The sequence below is a fragment of the Equus caballus genome, chromosome 29 (assembly GCF_041296265.1).
Source record: "Equus caballus isolate H_3958 breed thoroughbred chromosome 29, TB-T2T, whole genome shotgun sequence".
In the NCBI taxonomy this organism is placed as follows: domain Eukaryota; kingdom Metazoa; phylum Chordata; class Mammalia; order Perissodactyla; family Equidae; genus Equus; species Equus caballus.
In genome coordinates, this window is record NC_091712.1 from 25,434,618 (window position 1) to 25,457,022 (window position 22,405).

Sequence of the window (22,405 nt, forward strand, 5' to 3'; positions counted from 1 at the left end):
CTGGGGTTTGCTGGTTCAGATCCCGGGTGCGGACATGGCACTGCTTGGCAAACCATGCTGCGGTAGGCATCCCACATATAAAGCAGAGGAAGAGGGGCACGGATGTTAGCTCAGGGCCAGTCTTCCTCAGCAAAAAGAGGAGGATTGGCAGCAGATGTTAGCTCAGGGATCATCTTCCTCAAAAAAAAAAGATCATACACTATGATTAAGTGGGATTTATTCCAGAGATGCAAGCATGGTTCAACATCCACTAATCAATCAACATGATACACCACATTAACAAATGAAGAATAAAAATCACACGATCACCTTGATAGATGCGAAGAAAGCATTTGACAAGATACAGCATCCGTTTATGATAAAAACTCTGAATAAAATGGGTATAGAAGGAAAGTACCTCGATATAATAAAGCCCATATATGACAAACCCACAGTTAAAAAACTGAAAGCTATCCCTCTAGGAACAGGAGCCAGACAACGATGCTTACTTTCACTACTTTTATTTAGCGTAGAATTGGATGTCTTAGCCAGAGCATTCAGGCAAGAAAAGGAAATAAAAGGGATCCAAACTGGAAAGGAAGAAGCAAAACTGTCCCTATTTGCAGATGACATGATTTTATATAGCGAAAACCCTAAAGAATCCACCAAAAAACGTTTAGAAATAATAAATGAATACAGCACAGTTGCAAGATACAAAATCAACATACAAAAATCATTTGCATTTCTATACACTAACAATGAAGTAACTGAAAGAGAAATTAAGAATATAATCTCATTTACAATTGCAACAACAACAACAAAAATACCTAGGAATAAATTTAACCAAAGAAGTGAAAGACCTGTATGTTGAAACCCATAAAACATTGTTGAAAAAAGTTGAAGAAGACACAAAGAAATGGAAAGATATTCCGTGCTCTTGGATTGGAAGAATTAACATAGTCAAAATGTCCATACTTCCTAAAGCAATCTATAGATTCAATACAATCCCTATCAGGGTTCCAACAACATTTTTCACAGAAATAGAACAAAGAATCCTAAAATTTATATGGAACAACAAAAGACCCTGAATAGCCAAAGGATTCCTGAGAAAAAAGAACAAAGCTGGAGGTATCACACTCCCTGATTTCAAAATATACTACAAAGCTGTAGTAACCGCAACAGCATAGTCCTGGCACAAAAACAGACACACAGATCAATGGAACAGAATCGAGAGCCCAGAAATAAGCCCACACATCTATGGACAGTTAATATTCGACAAGGGAGCCAAGAACATACAGTGGAGAAAGGAGAGTCTCTTCAATTAATGGTGTTGGGAGAACTGGACAGCCACGTGCAAAAGAATGAAAGTAGACCATTATCTTACACCATACACTAAAATTAACTCAAAATGGATAAAAGACTTGAATGTAAGACATGAAACTTCTAGAAGAAAACATAGGCAACACGTTCTTGGACATCAGTCTTAGAGGCATATTTTCAAGTACCATGTCTGACTAAGCAAGGGAAACCATAGAAAAAATAAACAAATGGGACTACATCAAACTGAAAAGCTTCTGCACAGCAAAGGAAACCACCAACAAAACGAAAAGACAGCCTAACAATTGGGAGAAGATATTTGCAAACCATATATCTGATAAGGGGTTAATATCCAAAATATATAACGAACTCATACATCTCAACAACAAAAAAACTAACAACCCAATCAAAAAATGGGCAAAAGATGTGAACAGACATTTCTCCAGAGAAGATATACGGATGGCCAACAGGCACAGGAATAGATGCTCAACATCACTAATTATTGGGGAAATCCAAATCAAAACTACAATGAGATATCACCTCACACCCGTCAGAATGGCTATAATTAACAAGACAGGAAACAACAAGTATTGGAGAGGATGTGGAGAAAAGGGAACCCTCGTACAGTGCTGGTGGGAGTGCAAACTGGTGCAGCCACTATGGAAAACAGTATGGAGTTTCCTCAAAAAATTAAGAATAGATCTGCCACGTGATCCAGCTATCCCACTGCTGGGTATTTATCCAAAGAACATGAAAACACGAATGCATAAAGATACATGCAGCCCTACATTCACTGCAGCATTATTCACAATAGCCAAGACTTGGAAGCAACCTAGGTGCTCATCAAGGGACGAATGGATAAAGCAGATGTGGTATATATACACAATGGAACACTACTCAGCCATAAGAAATGATGAAATCCAGCCATTTGTGACAACATGGATGAACCTTGAGGGTAATATGGTAAGAGAAATAAGTCAGAGGGAGAAAGTCAAATACCATATGATCTCAGTCATAAGTAGAAGATAAAAGCAACAACAAACAAACACATGGAGACAGAGATTGGATTGGTGGTTGCCAGAGGGGAAGGGGGGAGGGAGGAGGGCGAAAGGGGTGATTAGGCACATGTGTGTGGTGATGGATGGTAATTAGTCTTTGGGTGGTGAACATGATGTAATCTATACAGGAATCAAAATATAATGATGTATACCTGAAATTTAAATAGTGTTATAAAACAGTGTTACTACAATTTTAAAAGATTAAATTAAAAAAAAACGTAAAAAGTGGAGGTGGACCTGTGGCCTAGTGGTTAAGTCTGGCACACTCCACTTCAGCCACCTGGGTTCACAGGTTCAGATCCCAGGTGTGGACCTATACCACTCATCGGCCATGCTGTGACGGCAACCCACATATAAATTAAAGGAAGATTGGCACAGATGTTAGCTGAGGGCCAATCTTCCTCAAGCAAAAAAATAGAAAGATTGGCAACAGATGTTAGCTCAGGGCTAATCTTCCTCACCGGACAAAGGAAAAAAGAGAGGGAAAAAAACCACTTAGAAAAATGTTGCCTACTTTTCCAAGTTAAAAAAAATGTCTAGACCAATTTGAAGAAAATCGTTCAGAATTTTGAGAAGAATGGTGGTAGTAAATCACGTGTTTTACACTGTAAAGATATTGCCTAATTTAGGTTTAATGGTAAATTAGTTCACAACATTAGTGCCTAACAAGTCAATAATTTTATTTCGGATAATTGGATTAAGGGTAACTATTCAACTTAATTCAGCAACCTTTATTGCAAAGTTGAGAGAATGTTGCTTTCTTTAAAAAACCATCTCTACGATTAAAAGTTTTTCCATTAAATACATTTTTAGAAATTAAACTAAAAAAATACTATGTCATTTTTGGGGGAACTAAGAGAAAAAGCGTTTTCAAATTTGGTCAGATTGTCTCTCCTATGGATATATACATGGTGTTTTAATTGTTGCTTTCCATACAAAATTCACATTAAAATATTCGCCTTGCATTTTCTTTCATAAAGACTTCAGTGCATGTAGCACAAAGAAAAGTGATGACAATGAGATGCATCATTCTCATTTATCCATCTGTCAATTTTCTATAGTACTATTACAGTGTAGAAATTATTTTGATTTGATTTGGTTTTTGTCACACACACACACACACACAAAGACTATTTGGAAAATCTGTCAGGTGGTGTTTCTTCAGTGTGGCCCAAAATCACCTCCACAGCATCACGTGAACTGCTCCTTATACACGCACCGCTCTGGGCTGCTCCTCAACTGCTTGACGCACATTTCAGAAACGTGGCGTTGAGGTCTTTTTCCATGAAAATTCTAACCAGGTACAAACTTAGCTGACTCCGAGCCCATTCAGATAGGGTAAATGTGAGAAGGAGTTTGAGACTATTTGGTCGGGGGTCAACTGGAAAAAGTGCATTCCACTTAACGTCATTCACATTCGATTTTTTAAAAGAAGACCAAGTTGGCCCCACCGAGCACATTTGTAAGCCAAGGGGTGACTATTGCTGTTAGAGGTTCAGACCCTAGTTCTAGACGGTGCATCTGCTTATTATCTTAAATTGTTGGGTATCCAAGCGCACCCCCTACTATGGTGACAGATGGATTTTCGTATTCATGGATTTGTCATTAGTTGGTATCAATTAAATACCTGTTAGTAATTTGTGGAAAAATCAAAATGCAGAAAGAAAAAAACAGAGAGAGAAGAGAGATCATGGACATGGAAAGATTGCAGAAGCAAAAGACAATTTGTTAAAAAAAGAGAAGCGTCAATATTGATGGAAACCAAGCTGGTGCTGCGATCTCACGATGTTCGAGTCTGTTCTAAGGAAAAGTACACAGTATGTCTGGTTTTTATAGAGAGATCCAGAGAAGACTGTTATAAAAACTGAAAATAGTAAGCAGCTCGAAGGGCCCAGATGTTTGTTTAGGCTTCTCTGGTCTTCCCGGAGCCCGGCTCGTATTTCAGCCTGAGAGCACGAAGCGTCCTTGGCCTGTGGCCACTGTTTTCATCACACCGAGGCAAGCCTGGATCAGAGTTTGGCCTGACAAACATTTTGTGAACTTATAATTTATTTAGAGACATTAATTGAACCAGGATGATTAAAATCTTTTGAATTAGCAGAGTTGAGGATGGGTGACTCAGCGTTGCTGTGATTTTCTACTACGTCTAAATGTCCATTGGAGTTCGAACGTCTGATCTGTTAAATTTTCGCCCTCCATTTTCGCTTACTGATGGAGTCAGCTAAACTTAAGTAAAAATTATTCAGAAACCAACACGAGTTGTCTCATGAGGTAACTTTAAGCTACAAACTCCAACCTGAATTATGATCACACTCTTTAATCCCTAATGGGACATTGAAAATATATCTGGTATTTCATGGCAAAGTTCTTACTTGAAACAACAAAAAAATGTATTTAGGATTCAATTTATTTTAAAATAGAATTTTCTCTCCTTATGACTCCAATTAATTATGCACCTCAATTAATTATGTATACTTAACAGCTCTACCAACAATCATATGTTACATAACCTTATATTACAAAACAGTATATATATTCCTATGTGCCAACATTTTGTTCCCGTGCTCTGGGGCTATGATGTAAAAGCTACAGACTGAAAAATAAAATCAAAGGGGATTTGGAACTCAAATTCCTGAACCCCTTCCCTTTGGATTCCGAGGCCACTCAGACAACTGTCCACTATTGTTGAAGCCTGGAGGAGTGGCCAGACGCATCGGAGGCCTTGAGTTCTAGGGCAGAAGTTCCAGGTTCGGAACATCACCATTTACAGAGTTAGCACTCCAAAGCTGTAAAAGAGGCTTGTTTCTGAGGTAAGCCAGGTGTAAAGACAATAGATCCCATTGTCCCTGGGCGGGAGGGGCACCAGCTGTCTTGAGGAGATGCCTCTCTTCTAACATTGGCTGATAAAACTCAGTTCTCCACCTCCTGAGGGATCTTATACCTAAAGAGGTGAATCAGCCAAAAAGACCACTAACCATTTAGGAGGATTCTATAACTTAAAGGAGGCCTGCTAGCAAATAATCAGAGGAGGTGCTGCCTAAGAAGGCAGACTTCCTGGGAGGAAGAAAAGAGCACTTTAATAATAATGCAATGGGTGTGGAAGGACATATAATTAAAGCACAAAGGAGTTTTCTGGAAGGGCAGAACTTGATTGTTCACTTAAAATGTTAAACTGCAACGAATTGAAAAACAAAATAGTTACAGCTAAACACTCCATCAGAGTTTAAGTAGATTGAATGGAAAACATATTCCACCACCCAGAGCAAATTCATGAGCCGTGAAGAAAAAAAGTTACAAATTTTAGAAGTCCCGGAAGGAAAAGAATGAAGAAAGACTTAGGGCTTTGGACTGATCAAGTTAAAGTCCAGAATAATGAAAAAAGGTCTATTTTTCCTATAGCTGGTGAAATTCCTATATGCCCAGGGTGAAGTTTGCAAGCTTTCAGTCAAAGAGATCTGGTTGCCTTGTAAGGAAAAGGGAATCAGACAAGTATCAGTCTTCCCATCTTCAACATTGGAAGTTAGAAAATAGTAAGACCCCATTTAGAGGACAGCGAGAGATCCGAGAATCCACTGCACAGCCAAGTGATGGCAAAAGAAAAGGCATTTTTCAACAAACAAAGAGCTCAAAAAATATACAACCATATTCTCTTTCTAAGGAAACTACCCAAGGAAGAACCACAAACAAACTGAAATCAAAGAACATCTCAAGATAGGAAGAAATTAAACGTGCAAGGAATAGGAGGGGCCTTGAATCTGTGACACCTCTCGTTAAATGTAGACGGATGATGATAATGTGTCTAGGAACTGCAGTGTAGCTCTCAGTGAGTGTGCACCTCATGGATATTTCTACCCAGTTACCCCTCTCCTTCTTGTGCCATCACTCTCTTCCTCTTCACAAGGAAAGCGTTACAAGCATGCTTAAGAATCTCCCATCTAAAACCCATCTTTGACCTCCCTGTCTCCTATTGCTCATCTCCCATTCTCTTATCCCTCTGCTTCAACGTCTCTTGTGAAAGTCAGTAACAACCTCCTTGTTGCCTGAGCTAATGGTTACTTCCTTTAGCCATCTTACTCCACCCATCCATGGCATTTGACGTGGCTATGGACATGGATGGCTCTTCCTTCTTAAAAGATTAACAAAGTGTCTTGGATTTCATGACACCACACTCTTCTGGCTCCCCCTCCCTACCTCAGAGGCTGTTCTTCAGGCATCTTTGCTTGCTCATCCTCCCTTGTTATCATGGACCAGGGCTGGCTTAGTGGCCTCTTTCTTGGTTCCAGCTACACTGACTCCCTATGTGAGCTCTTCCAATCCATGGCTGCCAGTAATTTCCAAAATGTTTACTCTAACTCCTAACATCTCCACTGAACTCCAGACTCATATTCCAGATGGCTTACTTGATATCTCTACCTGGGTGTTCCAAGAAGAACTCTTGATTTCTCTGCCCACAAAAACAAAAAAACCAAAAAAACCAACAACATACACAAACACACCTACTTCTTCCCTAGTCTTCTCCATCCACAGCACCACCATCCAACTAACTCATGAAGCCTCAAAATTAGGAGTCACCTTTGCTTGTCTTTTTCCCTTCCTTCCGATATCCAGCCCATCAAAAATTTCTATAGTCTCCATCACGATCACAATCCAGAATTCACTAATTTCCTCTATTTCCAATACTACTACCTTAATTCAATAACCGTCATTTCTTCAGGATGCTTGTGAAAGCCTCATCTTTCTGATTCCACTCTTACTTGCCCCTCCCATAAACCATTTCCCACATATCAGCCAGAGTGATCTTTTTGAAATGTAAATCAGAATAGATCACGTTTTTACTCCAAAAATCTCCAATGAGCAACCCAATTTTCCATCTTTAGGGGACTGGAATAAACGATGATATATTCATATAGTAGAGTACTCTGTAGCTGTATAAGGAATGAGAAATATCTCTGTATGCTACTATAGACTGATACCAGATTATTGTTCAGTGAAAAAAATAAGATGGAGAAAAGTGTGCATAGTCTGCTACTATTTATGTAAAAATAGAGGGAGATATAAAACATATATCAATTGTTTTTTTTCCATTTTAACTATTTTTAGCGTACAATTCATAGCGTTAATAATAATCTCAGTGTCATGAAATCATCACCACTATTTATTTCTAAAACTTGTCCATGACCCCAAACAGAAACTTTGCACTCGTTAAGCAATAACTCCTCATTCTCCCCTCCCCTCAGCCTCTGGTAACCTCTAATCTACTTTTTGTCTCTATGAATTTGCCTACTTTAGAAATCTCATATAAGTTGAGTCATACAGTATTTGTCCTTCTGTGTCTGGCTTTTTTTACTTAGCATAATGTTTTGAAGGTTTACCCATGTTGTGGCCTGTAGCAGAACTGCATTCTTCTTTGTAGCTAAATAATATTGCGTTGCATGTATATATCACATTTTGCTTATCCATTCATGTGTTGATGGATACTTGGTTTGTTTTCACCTTTGGCCAAGTGAATAATGCTGCTATGAACACTTGTGGGCAAATATCGGTTTAAGTGCCTGTTTTCAATTCTTTGGGATATATACGTAGAAGTAGAATTACTGGGTCAAATAGTAATACTATGTTTAATTTTTTGAGGAGCCATCAAACTGTTTTCCACAGCAGCTGGACTATTTTGCAGTCTCATGAGCAATGTATGACAGCTCCAATTTCTCCACCATCTCACCAACACTTTTCCTTTTCTAAATGGAAGCAAAATCAAATTTTAAAGTTATCATTGAGAAGAAAGGGAACAAGGTGGTGAAGATATCTGTGCATCTACATTGTTTTGTAGTTTTGACTTGATGACTATGTGAATACATAACTTTAAAACAAAAATTAAAACAAGCATTCCCTAAAAACAAAATGTGAAATTAAAAAGTGAACTTGGCTATATATTAAGTCGGTGGCGCATTCACACAAAGAGGAATTGATTCAAGCGCATCTCTTGTGATCTATCACCAAAGACAAAAAAAAAATTGAAGAAATTCTTGAACTGCCTCAGCAATCGTATTGTTAGTAGTAGTGTTGAGTATTGTTATTTGAGGTTGTTGTATGGATGAATTGTAGGATAAAACAAATGATTAATTATGTTGATATCATTTGGAAATGGAATTAGTTGGTCATGGGAGAAAGGAAATACAAATCAAAGAGTTTAATTAAAAACTTTCAGTCTTGAATTCGAAGTATCAATATAAACTCATGGTGTATGGAAGTTTCTTTCTTCTTTTTTTTTTTTTCTGAGGAAGATTAGCCTGAGCTAACATCTGCTGCCAATCCTCCTCATTTTGCTGAGGAAGACTGGCCCAGAGCTAACATCCATGCCCATCTTCCTCTACTTTATATGTGGAACACCTACCACAGCATGGCTTGCCAAGCGGTGCCATGTCTGCGCGCGGGATCTGAACCGGGGAACCCCAGGCCGCCAAAACAGAGTATACACAGTTAACGGCTGCACCACCAGGCCGGCCCCGGAAGTTTCTTTTATAAAAAGAGTTTCTTAGCTCTGTGCCCTGAAAGAGGCTGAAAAAACAAGCAACTCAGTCATAATGAGTAATGCTAGTGTCCTAGCTCAATCATTCACACTAAAGGGAACCAGGATAACTTGGAGAAATGGCTGATTCCAGTCTGGAGCAGGAAATTAGAGATGAGTCTGGAATGTCTTGTCCCATCAGAAAGTAAAGAAATTGTCAAAGATGCTAAGACCATGACAGAAGACCTTAGTCATAGCCTTAAAGACTAAGCCAACTGGGAGAGGCTTTCAATGGCCAAAAGTGGGACAATTCTTGTATCAATAAAAATGATAATCGCAACAAATTTTAAAATATCGGTAAATTATTCAAATTCATGAATCCATAATGAAACTTAAAAAACATCATTGGTCACTTTTGGAAGACGCTAAGGAACTAACTCATTATTCTAAAAACTGGTAAGTAAAGGCAAGCTGGCAACATCGAGCAGTTATTCTGCCTTTCCTATATAAATTGACCTAGTGTATTAGTTTGCTGTGACTGCCATAACGAAGTACCACAGACTGGGTGGCTCAAACAACAGAAATTTATTTCTCACAATCCTGGAAGCTGGAAGTCTGAGATCAAGGCGTCGTTTCTTCAAGGCTTCTTTCCTTGGTTTGCATTGGCCACCCTCTTGTGTCCTCACACGATCTTTCCTCTGTATGCATGCATCTTCGTGTCTCTCTGCATGTCCAAATTTCCTCTTCTCATGAGAATGCCAGTCAGGCTGGACTAGGGCCCATCTTAATGGCCTCCTTCTAACTTAATCACCTCTTTAGAGACCCTCCCTCCAAATACAGTCACATCCTGAGGGGCTGGGGACTAGGACGTCAACATATGATTTCTGGAGGGGGGACGTAATTCAGCCCATGGCACTCAAGGTAACCAGACAGTGTTGAGGGGAAGCATTTCTTTATAGGAAAATGACAGAATCAAATATAAACTTTTTGCAATTCATAATGAATTAAGGCACCTAAGCAATGGCGGGTAACATCACAAGACAGAAGAAGACCAGATGTTGTGTATCCTTTGATGGAATATTCTTGCCAAACCTAAATCAAACCAAAATGTGAATGCTCTTTCTCTAACTACCAACTTACAGGAACTCTGGGGAACGAGGAGGAACAGTTGAAACAACACTATCGAGGATGCAGTCAGCAAAATCTATACCGTAAGGAGTACTATAGGCCAAGCCACTCAGTGTCTTCAATAAATAAATGGCGAGGAGAAAAGAAGGGGGATGCGTACAGATTAAAATGGTCTTAGAAGACCTGTCCAGTTATTGTGATATACATACGTTTTTGGAATTCTGATTTAAACAAATTCTAGAAAACAATTATGAGACAAGTGGGAATCCTGAACTGTGACTAGATATTTGTTTATATTAAGGAAATGTCATGAATTGCTAGGTATGACAATAAAAAAGAATCCTTACCTTTTAACAATACATAGTGAGATACTAAAGAATCAAATGATTTCTTGACTGTTTCGAAGTCTATCAGAAGGGTGCAGGTCTGGATGAAATAAGATCAGCCACGTGTTGATCATTGTTAAAGCTGATTTACGGCTATATGAGCGCTCTTTATACTATTCTCTCTACTTTTGCATACATTTGAAAATTTTCCTTAACAAAATTTCAAAATAAACTTCGAATGAGTTCCTATCACACTTGGAATAAAAGTCCCAGTTCCTTACCTGAGCCCTGAAGTCCTTTGCAAACTGCCCCCGCCCACCTCTGAGACCAATCCCCAGCCCTCTGACGGTCGTACACGTAGTTCCCTCTGCCTGGAGCGCTCTGCCTACTGGTCCACGGCTCCTTTTAATTCTGGTCTCAGCCCAAACATGAATGAGATCTTCCCAAAGCCCAGTCTTGCCCCGTGCACATCCGTCCTCTCACCCGGTCACGTCCCGCCACTTAAGCTTCCTATAAGCTTGTCTTTCTTCACATTTTGTCTGCTTGGTTTTTGTCTAACTCTCCTGCTGTGCTTGTACATGGCTGTATCCTACGGCCCAAAGCAGTGTCTGGTATACAGTAGGTGCTCACTAAACATTGTTGAATGAATGTGCCAGTTAAGAGGTTGCCCACCAGCCCTTTTTAAAAAATTTTTCTAATCAAGGGAAACTTGATAAAGACCTGAAACCAACATCATGAATTTTCTTAGCAAAACCACAGAGATATTTTATTCGTTGATTTGTTTGGCAGAGAGTGTTGAATGAGGGAAATCAGGCTAGAAATAAAGATCGGGGAAATAAAAATGTTCTAAAGTCTTATCTCAGTCCAGAAGGGGAATGGAAAAAAAAAAATCTTTTAGATGGGACAATGAATAAATATCTGATTTTGTCATATTTATAGAGAATTAATGGTTTAAATGTGACTATTAAAAATATAAGGGGCTGGCCCCGAGGCCGAGTGGTTAAGCTCGAGTGCTCCGCTGCAGGCGGCCCAGTGTTTCGTTGGTTCGAATCCTGGGCGCAGACATGGCACTGCTCGTCAAACCACGCTGAGGCAGCGTCCCACATGCCACAACTAGAAGGATCCACAGCGAAGAATATACAACTATATACTGGGGGGCTTTGGGGAGAAAAAGGAAAAAAATAAAATCTTTAAAAATATATATATATAAGATAAAACTTTCTATGTAAACCTCTAAGAAAAAAATAGCAAGATAACTACCAACTAAATACAAATAAATGGATCTTCTAAATTTCCAGGAAACAAAATAAAAAGAAGTATGATCAGTTCCAACAAAAGTAAAGAGAGAAAAAAGAGGAATTTAAATAAACTCTGGAAAATAGTAAGCATTAAATAAGATGAAATGAATTTTAAAAATCACCACAATAAATATGAATGAATTGAACTTCCCTATCAGAAGACTCTAGAATTGAGACTTGTAAAAATTTAGTTATGCGTTGTTTATAGATATGACAAAGAAATAAAAATTAAAATAAGTGTATCAGCTTTAAGACTGCTATGCATATGTTGTAGCAATGTGCGATTGGTCTCAAACATGCAAACACACATCCAAACAACTGAAAAAAATGAAACGGTGGCTTTCAGCCTACTGGAAGGGATGGTACTACTTGACATACCTGTAGTGCTTGCAATTCCGGGAATGCACCACACTCTCCTGCCTCAAGGCCTTTGCACAGGTTGCTTTCACGTCCTAGAACAGCCCCTCCACCCTACCTCCTTCCACGTGGCTGATTCCCATTGGACTTTCTGTTTAGAAGCTCCCCTCCCATGAAGATTTCCCTGCTTCCTAATGGTAAAGGCCCTCTGATAGACTCCATAACCTCTTGTACTTACCCCTACTGTAGTACTTGTCATACTGACTCATAATTGCCTGTTTATGTGTCTGTCTGTCTCCACAACTCCTTGAAGAAGAGAGTGTACGTTCGCTTGAGTAGATTGCCAGATACTGCCAGATAAATAGTAGCTAATTAACACATATTTGTTGATAGGTCAATATGATTGTTTCCTCCCACCCTTGACTTTTTAAAAATCCCTAACTCAGTTTCTATCTTAAGAGAGTCTAGGAGAGATCTTAAAGTTTGACGAATACGAACCTCCTATTTATGGCTTCCATTCCCCGCAGTCACCTGCACCAGGTGCTTATTTAGCCTTTTCTTAGAGCCTCTAATGATGAGACGTTCATTCCTATGAAAACAGAATTTTTTAGTCTTTGAGTTGCTCTAACTATAAGAAATATCTTCACAGTTTACACTGCCGGCTTTTACCAGGCTTTTAAAGACTCTGGATGCCCTTGTCTTGCCTTTCACTCTTTGATTCTGGATATTTTCCTCCTCTGCTGTACATATCTGAGTGGGTGATTTAGGTAAATAATGTTAAATTTAGGTAAATAATTACCTAATAATCTAATACTAGATTTAGGTAAATAATGTTTAGGTAAGGAAGGAAGAGAAAAGCAAGACATGGAAATGCTCTTAAGGGTAGCAATAATAACATTTTAATTTGAAAATTTCCTAATAAAGACTCTTTAATTTATAATGGCAAATATAAATTGGAAGGCTTCTGGTTCCAGGTAAGATGGAGTAAGAACACCCACCCTGTCTCCCACTGAAAGCAGCTGTGAAACTTGGAAAGAATGCATGGAGCAGCTCTTTGGTCATTCTAAAAACTAAATAGTAGCAGGTAAATTGGGGAAGGAGACAGAGTTTGAAAGAACACTGAAGTGGCAGGGAGTTTACCATTTTTCTCCTTGCAGAATCTCTTGGCCTCTACTTAAGGCAGCCTGAAACCTGCAGAAAAAAGAAAACTGTCCCTATTCACAGATGGCGTGATGGTATAAGTAGAAAATCCAACTTACAACAAAACCTCCTAGAACTAATAGGTGAGTTTAGTTAGGTTGCAGGATACACAAAGTCAACAGACAAAAATCAATCATACTTCTACGTACCAACAATGAACAATCGGAATTTGAAAAATTTTAAAACATACCCTTTACAAGAGCTCAAGAAACTAAAATACTTAGGCATAAATCTAACAAAACTTGCCCAGAATGCTGAAAAGTACAAAACAACAAAGAAATCAAAGATGATCCAAATAAATGAGAGACATACTATATTCATGGACTGAAAGACTCATGGAAAGGCAAACTAGAATAGCTGAAACACTTTTGAAAAAAAGATTATGGTCAGAAAAATCACACTAGAACACATAGTTCCATGGAACAGAATAGAGGGCGGAAATATGCCCATATAGATACATCCAACTGATTTTTGACAAAGATACAAAGGCAATTTCATGGGGGGAAAGCTAGTCTTTTCAACAAACGGTGTTGAAACTGTCCAGACTCGAAAATATTTGCCTGGAATGTTTCTAGTATTTCAAAATCCACTAATGACTCTAAGCTACGAGTCTAATGAATAAAAGGGAGTGAAATTCCTTCCTCGGCTCTACTTCAAGTAAGATCATTTGACTAAAGATGAATTTGAGGAGTAGCCAGAGTTAAAGGTGAATTCCAGGTTTCTTGAAGAAAATCTCAGCATTTTGTGACCTTTCACAATATAGAATTGGGAATGTGGGGGAATGAGAAACTAAAATGAAGACTGCATTCTTATGTTGAGAACTGACCACAGCTGCCTCATTCTTACCAGTCAGGTCTCAATATTCAGTGGTAGCATTGGCCACAGAATTTTTTTGCATATTAATGTAACATGTTAATATGCAAAAAATTAACTTTTCCCAGTGTTGGGAAACTGGATATCCATACGCAAAAAAAATGAAGTTGGACTCTTACCTTATACCATACACAAAACTTAATCCACAATAGATTGAAAACCTAAATGTAAGACCTGAAACCATAAAGCTGCTCAAAGAAAATATAGGGAGAAATCATTGGATTTGGCAATGATTTCTTGGTTGTGATACCAAAAGCACAGGCAACAAAGCAAAAATAGACAAATGGAACCACCTCAAACTTAAAAACTTCTGTGCAGCAAAGGAAACAATCAACAGCATGAAAAGGCAACCTATGGGACGGGAGAAAATATTTGCAAACCATGTATCTGATAAGGAATTAATATCCAGAACATATAAAGAACTCTTACAACTCAACAACAAAAAGACAAATAACCCAATTAAAAAATGGGCAAAGAGGGCTGGCCTGGTCTCATAGTAGTTAAGTTTGCATGCTCCACTTCAGCAGCCTGGGGTTTGCCAGTTCAGACCCTGGGCATGGACCTATGCACCGCTCATCAAGCCGTGCTGTGGTGGCATCCCACATAGAAGAACTGGAAGGACTTACAACTAGGACATACAACTATGGACTGGGCTTTGGGGAGAAAAAAAAAGAGGAAGATTGGCAACAGATGTTAGCTCATGGCCAATCTTCCTCACCAAAAAGCATACCTTTAAAAAAAATGGGCAAAGGACTTGAGTAGACATTTCTCTAACGGAGATATACAAGTGGCCAAAAGCACATGAAAAGATGCTCAATAATACTAATAACTAGGGAAATGTAAATCAAAACCACAATGAGATATCACCTTACACCTGTTAGGATGACCATTATGAGGGAAAAAAAACAGAAAATAAGAGTTGGTGAGACTGCGGAGAAATTGGAACATTAATGCACTGTTTGAGGGAATATAAAATGGTGTAGCCACTGTGGAAAACATATGGACGTTTTTCAAAAGTTAAAAATAGAATTACCATGTAATACAGCAGTCTCACAACTGGATATATATCCAAAAGAAGTGAAAACAGAATTTTGAAGAAATATTTGCACACTCAAGTTCATTGCAGCATTATTGACAATAGCCAAGAAATGGCAGCAATCTGAATGTCTGTCAACAGATAAAAGGATGAAGAAAATATGGTATATACATACAATGGAATATTACTCAGCCTTAAAAAAGAAAGAAATCCTGTCATATACTACAACATGGATGAACCTTGGGGACATTACACTAAGTGACATAAGCCAGTCACAGAAGGACAAATCCTTCACTATCCCACTTAGATGAGGAATCTGAAATAGGCAAACTCCTGGAAAGGAGAATGGTGGTTTCCAGGGCCCTCGGGGAGGGGGGAAGGAGGAGCTGTTGTTCAATGGATATAGAGCTTCAGTTTTGCAGGGTGAAAAAGTTCTAGAGGTCTGTTGTGCAACAATGTGCATATAGTTAACACTACTGTCGTGTACACTTAAAAGTGGTTAAGATGGTACGTGATGTTTTTGACCATAATAAAAAAATCCACCTCAAAGAACAACAAAAAAGTTAAATAATATCTGATTCCATTTACATGACACCCTCAGAAAGACAAAACTCTAGTAACAGAAATTAAGTGGTTGCCAGGGGTTTCGGGTGAGAGGAGGGCTGCAAAAGGAAGGGTCTGGGGGTGACCGAATGCTTCTGCCGCCTGAGTGTGGTGATGGCTACGTGAATCCATACGTGTGACAAAATCCATGCCACTGACCAACCCCCAAAACCAATCTTTCTATATATTAATTTTTAAAATAAAATCAACAAAAATTAAGCACAAAATGCATGAATTTGTGCATATGATTTTATGACTCGCATAAAGGCCTTAATGATTCTGTATCATATCGGCATTTAGGTCAGCGAATGATATGCACTCTTGATAGAAATCAGAGTCATTTTAAGAGAACTCTGTATAATAATAACCATTAGAGTTTCTATACCGTGTTACAAGTTGCTTTCTGTGGTCTCTTGCAACATTGTTCTTCCTTTCCTCGTGTTTCTGCTTTTTAATAACTTGACTTGAAATTGTTCTCACACTAAGCTATCATTTTATACTTTTGCTGATTAATGGGGAAAAAATCACATTTATTATTCTATCTATCCACCTCTTCTAGTCTTTTTCCTCATATCATGTTTAACACCTCCCAGCTTGAAGTCACTTACACATGTAATTAAAGGGTTTTTTTTTTTTTTTATCAGTCTTCTAGATTATTTATGAAGACGTTAAACAAAGCTGGGTTTGACCTTAAACTCTACCAGGTCTGCTAATCTAAACCAAGATCTTTCACCCCCATGTTGCTTCATTTTAAACCATCCATTGTTTACAGTCCTATCTAAGATCCAGGTCGTGGTATCAATAACCAAAGGAATTCATTTCCATTTCTCTAATGCATATGCTACCAAATGCTTACCCCAAAGTCCAGATGTTTTATATCCTTTGTCTATTCATTTGATAATTGTATGAAAAATTTGATCTCACATCCTCTTAGTGGCCACCTACAAGGAAGCAAAGAGCTGTGTGAGTCCATTAGAATCTGTTTGTTCCTAAGAGGTAGATAATATGTCGGTAAGCAAACAGAAGAAATGAGCAATAAAGGCAGGTGCCTTATCCAGATAAGCAGATCTTCTTCAGCTTGGAGGAACCTGTAAAAAGAAAGAAAGAAAAGAAAAGCGTAAGGCAGAGAAATGTCTTAGGATGAAAGATAAGGATACATGAGCTGACAGGCAGAATTCAGCGAGGTCTGTGATGGAGAGTCATAGTGAGTGCTGTAACAGATGACACAATGTGGTGTTTGTATGCCGAGACAAGAGAACCACAGACAAGCAGAATCAAAGTTACACTCTAAAGAGAAATATGGAGTGTGAGGGCTTTGAGCAAGATTCATGTAACGATGAAAGAAAACAGCAGAAAAGAAAAAGCATTTGGACTCATTCGATTGAGACACAAACAACAGGTCCCCAATAAATTGGGGGAAGCTCAAAAAAGAAAAGCTAAAAAAGTGAGAAGACGCCTAAAAAGCAAAATTTTAAAATAGCTATGTACGGGATGTCCTATAAACAGGCCTGGAATAGAGATGAATATCATAATAGCATCAGAGATATCTTCAATCTGTGAAAAATAATAAGTGAAATAAGATTAAACCATGTTTCTAGATGTGAGAGGCTGGTGATCCAACTTATGGGAGGGGAATGGGAAACTCCATAGCTAATGGTGATAAGAAAAAAGTATGTCTTGTTAAGGTAGTTATAAACTTAAAAAATGACACTGCTCTGATTATGTCATTCCTTTGCCTAAAATCTTTATGTAACCCTGACTGCATGGCCCTCAAGGCCCTTTGCATTTGGGCTCGCTCCTGTAGGGCCTCCTCATCTATATCTGATCACTAGCTGCCATGTGCCTCATCACTACCTCACAACCTTCTCAAAGGAGAGTTCACGATGCAAAGGCCCTGGTACCCGGCACATGAGAGTTTCACAAATGCAAATTTCCTTACTTTCCAGTTCTCCTTCCCAAGAGCCCTGTATTCCCACACCGTAGACAGTAAGAACACGCCGTTCTCAGAACAATTTTGTGTCTTTTTTCATATGCACGCTCTGAAATCGCTTCTCACGCTTTGTTTTTCATTTGGCGAAATGCAATCGTCATAGAGGATCAGCTTCAGTGTCTGTCTTTTTACCCCAACAGGCAGAAATGATCACGACCTCTTGGCTGACCCCACAGCACTGTCTTCCCATTGCCAGAATTTCACTTATTTCCTTGTTTCCTCTCCCTCAAACTGCAAGTTCCCTGAGAGTAGCAAGTGCTTCTAATTTTTCTCTGCATAGCCAGAGTTTAGCAAAGTCAATCATTCCTTCACTCCATCACTAAACACCGACTGAGTATCTATTACACTCTAAGCACCATGCATACAAAGTGAAGAAGAGATTGTCACTACTCTCAGAGTTCCGGTCCTCTGCGGGAGAGGGGCGCATGAACAAATACGGTTAATGATGACCTACAGTGGGACGTCAGGGGATTTGTGATTTCTTCTTAATGCTGTTCTGGGTTGTGTGCATGTTTAAAATGAGGATTTTGTAAAATAAAAAAAAATCAATATGCTATTTTCACTTGGAAAAAAAGAATAGATGATAGAATTCCATAAGGCATCTTGGGAACACTAAGGAGAAAACTAAAGGAAAGACGAGTCAAGAGAAGCTTCAAACAGAAGTTCCACCACGGGTTCCACCCATTAGAATGGCTAACAGGTGAGACAACGGTGCTCAGGCCCTGACTGTTTCCCACACCGCCGTGAACTAAGACTAAACGGTACTCGGAGAATTATTGTCACACGTTGCAGCGCTTCAGTTTTTTCATTCATGTCTTCTAAATTATGCGCTTCAAGAAACCCGCTTCTCATACCGAAAAAAAAAAAAAAGGAGCTCACAGACCACCCAAGTACTTTCTAACACAGTTCCAAGAGGCCACTCAGATTATCTTGTTGTATCTGATATTCTCTCATTCATTCTTTTAAGATTACTTACTGAGTGCCACCTACAAGATATACTGTTCTGTGGTCAACAATGGCTCATGAATTTCGATTATCATCTATGACTAACCTTTAAAATAACTTGTGTTTTTATACTTCAGAGACTAAGTTATTCAACATTTTTTCCTATGATTTGCCCACAGAATTGTATCCTGACCATACCTTCCAATCCTCCCTTTGCCTTGGCCCCCACCCACTCCCTATCTGTAAGCTCCTAAACATTTATCTAGGTACTGATGACCTAGACTCAGAGGATAAAAGATGAACAAGGCAGAGTCCCTGCCTTCAGAGGGCTCTCAGTCTAGCCAACAGGGACAAGAGTAAAATAACCTCAGGTTCCCCTATCACAATACAATGGTTTCTTACAGGATGTAATGGTGTAATGGTGAATCTCTCTAGGCATCAAAGTTTCAATCAGACATCATTGCAAAGGAGCTCCTTTGCATGAGCTAATAGTTTTTAAGATCAAATATTTTTAAGAACAGATTTCTTTACAATGAAATCAATATTTATGGGCATGAGAGGGAGGAGGTCCCATTGATTGACATCATTTACCATAATAACTATTGTGTATGGGCTTTTCACATAAATTTCACGTAATTTGGTATTAAAGTACCATGTTATGCAATTTTGTCACTTCATAATGAGGGTTGTAATATTTTAAAATTGTATACTTACCTTTGCTTTTCTTACACTGTCACTTATTTTGAAATCGTGTTATATTGCTGAAAAATCTAAATGAGTGCTAAATTTTAATTTTTAAAGTTAAAATCTTGTTTTGTAAATTAGCTTTTACAAATTAGCTTTGTTGTTCTCAATCTTTAACATAACTGCCCTGGGATAGTTAGCATAGAAGTTCATCTTGTATAGGTTGTTGTGATGTTGTGATTTATAATAAGAAATATAGGGGCTGGCCCCATAGCCAAGTGATTAAGTTCGCGTGCTCCGCTGCAGGCAGCCCAGTGTTTCGTTGGTTCGAATCCTGGGCGCGGACATGGCACCACTCATCAAACCACGCTGAGGCGGCGTCCCAAGTGCCACAGCTAGAAGGACCCATAACGAAGAATATACAACTAGGTACTGGGGGGCTTTGGGGAGAAAAAGGAAAAAAAATAAAATCTTTAAAAAAAGAAAGAAATATATATTTGGTCTTCGTCTCTGTTTCTGGCACAAAGCTCCCTAAAATTCTTGGAACTTCCTAAGTGATAAGAGTGATAAAGTTGTCTTAATATTCATAACACACCTCTTTCAACCACAACTGGGTTTATGTTAATGAAGGGACTTTTGGAAAGCATGTAAGGATGAGGACTGGTTGCCAGGGGGACCAACCATGAATACAGGGGTGGAACTTTCAGTCCCAACCCCTGATTTCCAGGGAGGGGAGAGGGGCTGGAGGTTGAATCAATTGCCGGTGGCCAACGATTTAATCCATCGTGCCTATGTAATGAAGCCTCCATAAATACACAAAAGGGGGCAATTTGGAGAGCTTGCAGGTGAACCAGAACCCTTCCACTTGCCATTGTGCTGGGGCCCCAAACTCCACAGGGACTGAAGCTCGTTTGTTTGGGACCTCGCCCCATGCACCTCTCCATCTGACTGTTAATTCGTATTCCTTAAATAATAAACCGGTAATCTAGTGGGTAAACTGGTTTCCTGAGTTATGTGAGCCACTCTAGCAAATTAATCGAACCAAAGAGGGGGGTCATGGAAACATCTGATTTATAGCCGTTCCATCAGAAGCACAGGTGACAACCTGGACTTGTGATTGGCGTCTGAAGCGGAGGGCAGTCTTGGGGGACTGAGCCCTTAACCTGTGGAATCTAATGCTGTCTCTGGAGGGGTAGAATTGAGTCGAATTGTAGGACACCCAGCTGGTGTCGGAGAATTGCTTGGTAGTGTGTGGGAAACGACCCCCTATACACACACATTGGAATTGGTGATCAGAATCTTGTGTTGCTCAAAAAGCCATGTGGAAGTTTTCCTAACAATAATGAAGACGCCTGACAGCATGTTTTAACTACTACATCATACCTTCCTATTTAGTTTACTTAAAGGAAGTATATAGCCTTGATATACATTTAGGCAATTTTTTAATATCTTAGGCAATAAAATCCTCTTAACTGATTGCCTATGATTATCAACTTAACAAAACTCTTTGCAAACCTTGGATAACTTTCTTACACTACACAATTCTTTTTTGTGTAACTTCTTCCAATGGTCACTGGATTGTGCTGAGAACGCAAGCTATTCTGCATATTAGACTTGACCAGGCAAAGGATGGTGGGGGGCAGCAATTTATTGTTTCTGAACAAAAATACTGGGTAATGCCTTCCGAGTTCCCCTACCCACTGTTGCGGTGGAGCCCCTGTAACAGGTTCAGGTGGATGGAACCTAGTAGAAAGAACATTGCCAGAGGGACTAGGTAAGTGGGTTTGGGTTTCTGCTGCCTGCCACTAACTAGTTGTGGGGATTTGGACTAGTTATTTAACATTATGCGTGCCAGTTTCCTTATTTGTAAAATATCAGAGTAGGACTACAACTGCAGTTCTCAACATCTTCTCCCAGGAGCGCCCTCGGGGTGGGAGAAAGGGAGTATTGCCCACCCGGCTTCCAATCTTGCCACTCCTGCTTCACCCACAGCAGTTCTGCTTTCATTTTGTTTTTATGTTGGGTTTCCACTTATGCTTTCTTTTTTCTTTTTGAGATATAATTTACATGTAACATTATATTGTGTACAGCCTAATGACTTGATCTTACACTTTCTTTTGAAGTGAGGTTTTTAAGGCTAAAAATGTTTTTTGTTTTGTTTTGTTTTGTTTATTTTTTAAAGATTGGCACCTGAGCTAGCAACTGTGGCCAATCTTTCTTTTTTTTTTTTCTGCTTTATCTGCCCAAATCCCCCCTGGTACATAGTCGTATATCTCAGTTGCAGGTTTTTCTAGTTGTGGCATATGGGACGCCACCTCAATGTGGCCTGATGAGCAGTGCCGTGTCCGCGGCCAGGATCCGAACCCTGGGCCGCCACAGCAGAGCGTGCGAACTTAACCACTCGGCCACGGGGCCGGCCCCAAGGCTAAAAACATTTTGACCTCAGGGCCAGCCCAGTGGTGCAGCAGTTAACTTCACACGTTCTGCTTCGGTGGCCTGGGGTTCACTGGTTTGGATCCCAGGTGCAGAGCTACACACGGCTCATCAAGTCATGCTGTGGCAGGTGTCCCACATATGAAGTAGAGGAAGATGGGCATGAATGTTAGCTCAGGGCCAGTCTTCCTCAGCAAAAAAGAAAAAAAAAGAGAAGGATTGGTAGCAGATGTTAGCTCATGGCTAATCTTCCTCAAAAAGAAAAAAAAACATGTTTGACCTATCAGATTCTTTTCAGTCCTATCATTCTAGGATTCTGTGAGTCTATAGACCAAGGATTTGTGCTCTTCTGTACACTTGCTATACTAATAGTGCCCTTTCAGGTTGGAAGGAAGAGAGAGGAACAAGGTTTAACTCAAGGATGAGGGAAGTCAGAAAGAACCAGAGACCATGTCAGCACAGTCTAGTCTCACTGGAGAATTGGACATGAAGGTTTCAAACTACATTACAAAGCCGTAGTAATCAAAACGGTACAGTACTGCCATAAAAACAGACAAAAAGAACAGTGGAACAGCATTGAGAGCCCAGAAATAAACCCACATACATAAAGTCAACTAGTATTTGACAAGGGAGCTAACACCACTCCAAGGGGAAAGGAGAGTCTCTTCAATAA